Source organism: Branchiostoma floridae, chromosome 18 (assembly GCF_000003815.2).
Source record: "Branchiostoma floridae strain S238N-H82 chromosome 18, Bfl_VNyyK, whole genome shotgun sequence".
Classification (NCBI taxonomy): Eukaryota; Metazoa; Chordata; class Leptocardii; order Amphioxiformes; family Branchiostomatidae; genus Branchiostoma; species Branchiostoma floridae.
Genome location: NC_049996.1, coordinates 2,352,069 through 2,360,517, shown reverse-complemented (window position 1 = coordinate 2,360,517; position 8,449 = coordinate 2,352,069). Strand labels below are relative to the sequence as shown.

The 8,449-nt window shown below is 44.5% G+C and overlaps 1 protein-coding gene across 2 annotated transcripts in view; it reads right to left on the bottom strand.

Moving 5' to 3' along the window:
• LOC118405379 (dnaJ homolog subfamily C member 10-like) overlaps nucleotides 1-8,449 on the bottom strand; it is a 90,921-nt gene that overhangs the window by 47,315 nt on the left and 35,157 nt on the right. The window lies entirely within an intron of this gene.

Below are 8,449 nucleotides of genomic sequence, written 5' to 3'. Positions count from 1 at the left end.
TAATTAGCATGTAGCTCGTGCGCGACATGATCTCCAAGCTCTTTCGAAGTAAACAGTCGGAAGTGAAAGGAGGCTCCTCCCACTTCCTGTGTTCCCGTGAGTGATGACGTCAGTTTTTTAGTAGCAACAGTGCTGGCCGAAAACTTAGGGTGGGAAACTAAAAGCGAACCCTAGCAAGATACTAGGGCGGGAAGGACCATGGCTTCAATGGACGACAGACAACTACAATTGTCCTGACACGTAAGTTTGTCCAATTTGTATTTGTCTTCGTCCATATCAGCCATGGTCCTTAATTAGCATGACTTTGAAGCCGAGGCCAGCACTGAACAACCAAAGTGGAAACTAGAAGAGTTAGAAGGTTTATTATAGAACCTCTCGAATGTAGTAGCATTGGCCCAATTTGCCGCCTTTAAAATATCCTTAACAGAAACGCCAGCCTTGAAGGCAGCTGAAGCTGAAGCGCTTCTGACTGAATGGCCTGAGTACTCTTTGATACCTGCTTCAGACAACATTTGCTTAAGCCAACGGGCAATAGTGGAAGATCCAACCGCCTTATGAGGCTTGACTAACCCCCGAAACACCCGAGAGTCAGACGAGGAGCGAAACCTAGCAGTTCTCTCTAAGTATGCCCGCAGATAAGTGACCGGACACAACACTTTGTTGTCAAACTTCGCCACCCACAAAGAATGTGAAGGTTTGTCTGGACGTGACGTTTTTGTGACCTTATCAATAACAAACAAAATCCCGTCTTTAGACGAAGACATGTGACTTGTACTGAGCAGAGCTAGCGATTGTTCCCGACCAGCAGACACTAGCGCCACTAGCATAGCAACCTTGAAGGTGAGCTGCTTCAAACTCAGGCACTTCGCAGGAGACCACTGTCTGAGGAACTTCAGAACAACAGAGACATCCCAAATAGCAATATGCTTGGGCATGGGCGGTCTAAGCTCAAACACTCCCTTCATAAACCGGGAGACAAGGGAGTGTGCTCCTACTGGTTTTCCCTCTACATTGACATGAGTGGAAGATATTGCAGATCTATAAACATTGAGTGTTCTATATTGGAAACCCGTAGAAAATAAATGATGAAGAAAATCCAGTACCTTACTCAGAGGTGCATAAACGGGATCCAAACCCCGAGAACGGCTCCAGCGAGCCCATTTCCTCCACGCTGACGCATAGAGTCCTCTGGTCTTAGGACGCCAGGAGGCGAGGAGGATCTCTGTAACTCCTTCCGAAATGTCGAACTCTCGGAACTGACGCCGGAGACAGTCCACATGGCCATACGTAATGTGCTGCTCAGCGGGTGCAGACTTCCGTCTCCTGGTTGTGTGAGAAGCGACGGGTACCGAGGCAGCCGTACTGGTTTTCTCACGGACATTTCTAGTATCAGTGGATACCATGCCGCTGTGTCCCAAATCGGTGCCACAAAGTGCACTGTTACTTGGTCCTGGCGGACCTTCCTCAAGACCCTCTCGATGATCTTGAATGGGGGAAAGGCATACAGAGCTTCCCACTGGTTCCAGTTCATCGTGAACGCATTCGTCCCCAGACTCTCTGGGTCTGGCTCCCAAGACACAAACTTGGGTAGTTTCCTGTTGAGTCGGGATGCGAAGAGATCTACCGCTCCCGCTCTGCGCAGACTGGGACACATCTTCTGTATGGCCTGAAACACTTGTGGGCAGAGTGACCACTCTGTTGTGCGAGCGAAGTGTCTGGACCTGAAGTCCGCTCTTACGTTGGTTACACCCGCCACGTGATCGGCTGACAACAGGATGCTTCTCTCCACGCAGTAATCCCACAGGCTTAGAGCCAGATTTGAAAGGGCTGGCGACCTTGTGCCGCCTCGGCGGTTGATGTACGAAACTACGGTTGAGTTGTCCGATTTGACTCGTACTGTACAGTTCGCCCTGTCCTTGCAAAAGGCCTTCAGTGCCAGAAAGACTGCCAGCATTTCCAACTGATTTATGTGCTGTCCGCGTTCTGCGCGCGACCAACGCCCGCCTGTGCTCACGCCATTTGCGAATGCTCCCCAGCCATCGAGAGAGGCGTCGGTTTCGATCACTACGTTTTCTTCCGGACAGTGAATCGGACGATAATTGTGAAGGCGTAGCTCGTCCCTCCACCAGATAAGGTCCTGACGTGCTGACTCGGTTAGTCGAACGGGAGTTTGCCAAAAACCGCCGGATTGTCGTAGACATGAGATGAGGAGAAGTTGCAAATGTCGAAGATGCAGAGGACCGAGCAGTACGGACACTGTGGCTGCTTGGAACTTCCCGATGACACTTGCTAACTGCCGTGCTGACAGGCACTCTCTCTCTAGTACTTCGCCAGCTAACTGGCTCAACTCCTGTAGTTTGACACCAGGGAGAAACAGACACATACTCAAAGAGTTTAACCCTGAACCAAGAAAGGTAATACACTGAGTTGGCTCCAGGACAGACTTACCCAAATTTGTGACAAACCCAACATGGGCAATGAAGTCTGTCGCTGTGATGGCATCTTGCCTACATCGATCACTACTGTCTGCAAAAATCAGCATATCATCTAAATAAATAATCAACCTGATGCCTCTACGTCTTAGGTGCGAAACCACCACCTTAAGAAGCTTCGTAAACACAAGTGGGGCGCTCGAAACGCCAAACGGTAAACAAACGAACGAGAAAAACTTGTTCTTCCACGCAAACGTAAGAAAACGGTGATGATTCGGGTGGATGGCTACTGTAAAATACGCATCAGTGAGGTCTATTTTGCAAAAAAAATCACCTGGACGAACTAACTCTCTGACCATACCCAGGCTTTCCATTTTGAACTTTGGAACAAAAAGACACCTATTAAGAGGTCTAAGATTGATAACTGGCCGAAGCCCGCCTGTTTTCTTGGGCACTGTAAACAGTCTAGAAATAAACAAATCAGAACTGAAGGGAACCTCTTGAATTGCCCCTTTATCCAACATAGAAGCAATCTCAGAATCAATAGCCAAATCTTGCTCCCGTGTCATAGCACGGGTCCAAGGAATACTAGTTTGCACTGGCGGCGATCGTTTGAACGGCAACCTATACCCCTTAACTATATCCAGAATAACTTGGTCTGAAGTTAGCTTGCGCCAAACTGGCAAAAAAAACTTTAAACGCCCTCCATGAGGGAGGGGATTCGGCAAAGGATGGGGTACAGGTTGAAGTGCAGGCAATCGCCGGCGTAAAAGCTGATGTAAACAAGACTGGGAGACACTACTTAGATTTCTTCCCGTCTCCTGACTGATTGGAGGTGCGGGAATACTGCGAACCCCAGTAGAACTTAGAGTTGGAGTTTCCTCCTGACTGGCGAGAGGGGGGAGGGCGGAACTTCCGATTGCCGCGAAAGCCACCCCTGCCCCTCGAGGTAGAAGCGCTCGAAGCGCCTCGCCCCCGCTGGGACGACTGCTTTGGTTTCAAAGTATCAACTAAGGCTTTCTTGCCTGAAGCCAATTCTCTAGCTTTAGAGCCCAAATCATTCCTCAATAACTGAGTAGGTTCATCAGGAATCAAACCAAACAAATCCTTAGCCGTAGACTGATAGGAAACTTCCGCTAGAGATGATCTACGAACGTCAGCGATCTTCGAGTGAGCTGAGCCTAAGAGCCAAACAGCAGTAGCTGCACAGTCCTGCATAATATCTCTATCAGGCTCAGAAATCTCGCCGTTACATTCTTTCAACATCTGCCAAAGATTCAAAACTGGTGCCACTACATGCAACAACTTAGTATGAACCGAAGCTAGATTTCTATCGACCTGAAGAGCCGACTTACCTTTGTAAAAGTCGATCGACTTGATCATCTCTTTAGCGGCTGAATCTAACTCAGGCACCGATAGCTCTTTCGGAGCATTAGAGGGCAGCAAATACTTGTTTTGCCAGTGCGTCAAGGACTCTGTCTTGCGCTCTTTCTTTAAGTCGAAATAATCTGCGGCAAACCGCACCACGGACTGCCGGGCAGTCCACACTTTTTCCGGGGCGGCCGGCTCACGGTCGAACGGTACAAAAGACATATCGCTCGCCGCCGAACATGTTGACTCATCGCCGCTGTCAAAACGCGACCTCTTCGAGGGTGTAACTTCGGACTCAAGCTCAGAAGGAGCGCCTAAATGCCTCTTTGCGCCGACTGAAGCGGCGATAGACCCTAAGATCTCTTTAACTCCTTTGAATTCTTCAGACATTAACCCAAACGCTACGCGAAGAGAGTTTTGGTCTTGCTGGATGACGTTGACCCCGAGAAGGTCTCTCAATTCGCCCAAATCTCCCGGCCATTCCGGCGTACGCACAGGAGACTTATCTCCGTTCGGCTCCCGAGGAAGACGAGGACTCTTCTGCCCCTCTAGCAGTAGCTCTTTTTGCCCGCTACTCTCCGGGTCCTCCGTGGAACGGCCGTCCGCAAGCGCGCCGTCTCCACGTTCGTGTCCGGGGGGGAGGGGGGCGCTGACAAGTTCGCGCTTGTCCCCGATACCACGTGGTGACGAAGAACTCGATTTCCTACGTGAAAACTCCTCGCGAGCGCGTTTATCACTAGAAGAATGCCTACTGGACGAACTATGAGAACCATGAGACCCTTTACGTCTCCTACTATCCTTTTTTGAATCACTCATAGCGCTAGAAAACGAAGAAATATACTGGGAACACAAGAGCTCGGAGAGCGTGACCACTTTCCACAGCGAAACTTCAAAAACTGACGTCATCACTCACGGGAACACAGGAAGTGGGAGGAGCCTCCTTTCACTTCCGACTGTTTACTTCGAAAGAGCTTGGAGAGCATGCCGCGCACAAGCGACATGCTAATTAAGGACCATGGCTGATATGGACGAAGACAAGGTGCCTTTTTGATGAATACTTGCCCCCATTCCATATGACCTTCACCATGCTAATATTACATCGTAGTTTTGCTCTTGATCGATTGATCAATTGACACCCACCCATCCATCCCTATATCCAACCAGCCATCCATTCCTTCATCTATCCATCCATCCTTCCCTCCATCCATTCCTTCATCTATCCATCCATCCTTCCCTCCATCCATTCCTTCATCTATCCATCCATCCTTCCCTCCATCCATTCCTTCATCTATCCATCCATCCTTCCCTCCATCCATTCCTTCATCTATCCATCCATCCTTCCCTCCATCCATTCCTTCATCTATCCATCCATCCTTCCCTCCATCCATTCCTTCATCTATCCATCCATCCTTCCCTCCATCCATTCCTCCATCTATCTAACCATCCATCCATCCAATTCTCCATCCATCCATCTATCCCTCTATCTGTCCATCCATCCATCCGTCCCTCCATCTATCCATCTTTCCATCTAACCATCCATCTCTCCATCCATTTTTCCATTCATCCATCTCTCTGTCCATCTCTCTATCTGTCCAACCATCCCCACATCCCTCCATCCATCCACCATCATTCCCATAAAAAGGTTTTGGGGCACAGTGTTTTAGATTCATGATATGATGGGTACTCCATGTAATCAGCCTAAGAGAAAAAGGAAGAATTTTGATAAATACTTGCCCCCTTTACTTTGGCCTTTATGGTACTAAGCTATTTTTGGTCCGTAAATAAGAGCTTTCAAGTTTGAAGGTCAAAGATTTAGATGTACATGTATACTATAATGGCTAGCCCAAGAGAAAGGAGGCATCTTGACAAATGCCTGTCATCCCTTTCTTTGCACCTTTATTATGATCGATGGCACAGTGGCACAACATTTCAAAATTCAGCACCATGGAAAGTCCTCAGGCTTTACAATGTACTAACCTAACTTTTGGGTCTCCACTACCATCTACTCACTCTTCACACACACACACAAAAACATTTAGTCTTTGTAAGACTAGAGTATTTTACATCAATGCTATACACACATATCATGCCACAGTGTCTTCATTCCATTGTTAACTACAATTTGTATGATAAGTCTTTGTTTGAGCCTTTGACCGAGTAAGGTACTAAAAATGCTAAACAACTACTGTATTGATCCATACGTCCACTGGACAATGCAATTATAGCATCACTAACCGTACAGGTAACAAGGTCTATACAAACTGATACATCCAAAGTTGAGGACAACACAATTACCCTGTTTCCCTACGTTGACTTTCTAGGACACCACAGATAGCCACTTAACGTTAGCAATTACGACTTAATACCATAAGATCAATGGCTATTCTGAAGCCAAATTAGTTTGGGAAGTCTGAAAAGCCTATTAGAGTTAGTTGATCAGATAGGGCTGATATAGATTGCCCAAGAGATTCCTACATGACATTTCAGCTTCTATGTATGTACTAAGCTTTTCTCCTGGACTCCTCCATTGAACTGTATCAAAACTGCTTCTTCTTTTCTGTGTAGTAAAGTATCAATCACAAGTTGTAAGACCCTCTGGTAACATGACCATATCTACAGCAGTGGCTATACATCAAGTATTTTAGTCATTTGGAGAAGGCTTATGCCCAGAACTTGAGCGCCAGCATATCTGTCATAATACTGACCCTCACTGAACCACTATAAACAACAGAGTTTTCAAGCCTTCTATCACACTGATGTTGAAAGTAAATGTATATGGAAGGCATTTTGGCCATTTGCTACATAGACTTTTTATGTAAATTTTGCTAGCCTTTCTGATGCTTACTGAATACTCCTAGAAGGAATTATGACCTTTTCTATATACCTGTACATCTAGAGGAATGGCCAGCCTGCAACCAAAGTACTAGAAGGCTTCTCACAGTTATGAATAGTATATCTTATAATCTGTCCAGAGGATACGTCCCTTGTGTGCTCTCAAACCAAGGCAGATGTTCCTTGCGTGATGTGGTTCCAACCATTTGTCATTGCTCCTAACTAGCCATGCCAAAATATTATTCAATTTCATCTTCTTATTCTTGAAACTTCATTACTACAAATGAAACAGAGATAACAATCATGAAGTCGGTCTTTGAAATAATGTTATACAGACTTCCATAGTTCTGTATCATGTGCAGTTACACCACTGTGTCATCACACAATGAGTCTAATTTTTTTTTCAATACTTCTTCTTCAAGCTTAAAACTCCATTATTACAACCCTTGAAGAAGAAGAATCATAAATTTTGTATCTTTAGAACTATCATAATGGTTATACGGACTTTCAGTAGTGCTGAATTGTGTGTTATTACAAAACTGTGCCATCAACATAATGATCATAAATTCCTTCATTAATTCTTCTTCAAAGAAAAATCCATTTTCAACCCTTAAAACGATAAGTATCAAAAGTCTATATCTTTAGAACTATGGTTATATGGACTTTCCATTGTGCTGAATCCTGTATCAAACCACTGTGCAATCGACATACTGATCATAACTTCTTCATTAATTCTTCTTCAAAGAAAAAATCCATTTTTCAACCCTTAAAACAATAAGTATCAAAAGTCTGTATCTTTCAAACTATTGTTATACGGACTTTCCATGGTGCTGAATCATGTATCAAACCACTGTGCCATCGACATACTGATCATAACTTCCTTCATTAATTCTTCTTCAGATTAAAAATCCATTTTCAACCCTTAAAACTGATAGGAATCAAGTCTTTATCTTTTAACTATATGGACTGTCTAAGGTGCTGAATCATGTACTGTTATAACGCTTTGCCATCGATCGTAATAAATTATCTCCAACAGACCCTGTCACTGTGTTGTCAATAAATATGTATCAGCTGTGGCTATGAATAGCGCCTGGTTTATAATGAACTGACTCCAATCATGATCTCTCTTCATATGGTAAGGTTGAAGGCAATAGAGTCAACCCCTACACTTGGCACTGGCTTAACATGGTTGGAACAAATCAAGCAATCATACAGTAGATACAATGATACATTCTAAGAAATGAATACACATTTGAACAATTCTGCATCATCTCCCAAATGGTATTTGAGGACAGCCACACCCCAAGCATGTTAAGTTAAAGAACCCACAAAACTTATACATAAAGTTATATCAAAAGGTCTTTCTCAGTGAGTGGATCAAACCATACAGTATACAACATATAGGCTGAAGAATCTTTACTAAACTGACACAAGTAGCCTAAAAAAAAGAAAGAGGTAAAAAGAGCATTATATTTAAAAAACAATATCCTTCTTGGCAAAGGTAAAAATGCTTGGCTTGAAAGAATGTTTAAATTTCCATTACTGAAAACAGATCATTTATAAAAATTGTGAGAGAACTACATTTGTACAAGTACCTTTTCATTATTGATGATTATGCTGACAATTCATGACATACTAAGATCTTTTAATGCAAGAATATTGCTACAGTTTACAGGTCTTGATCTTTCTCTCCATAAAGCTGTCAGAGTGAGTGTAAAATATATTCTGTTTGCAACATAACATATATTCCGTTGGCAACATAAGGCTGTCAGGGTGTGAGCTGGCAGATTTTCCTGTGGTTACTCTGAGAATCA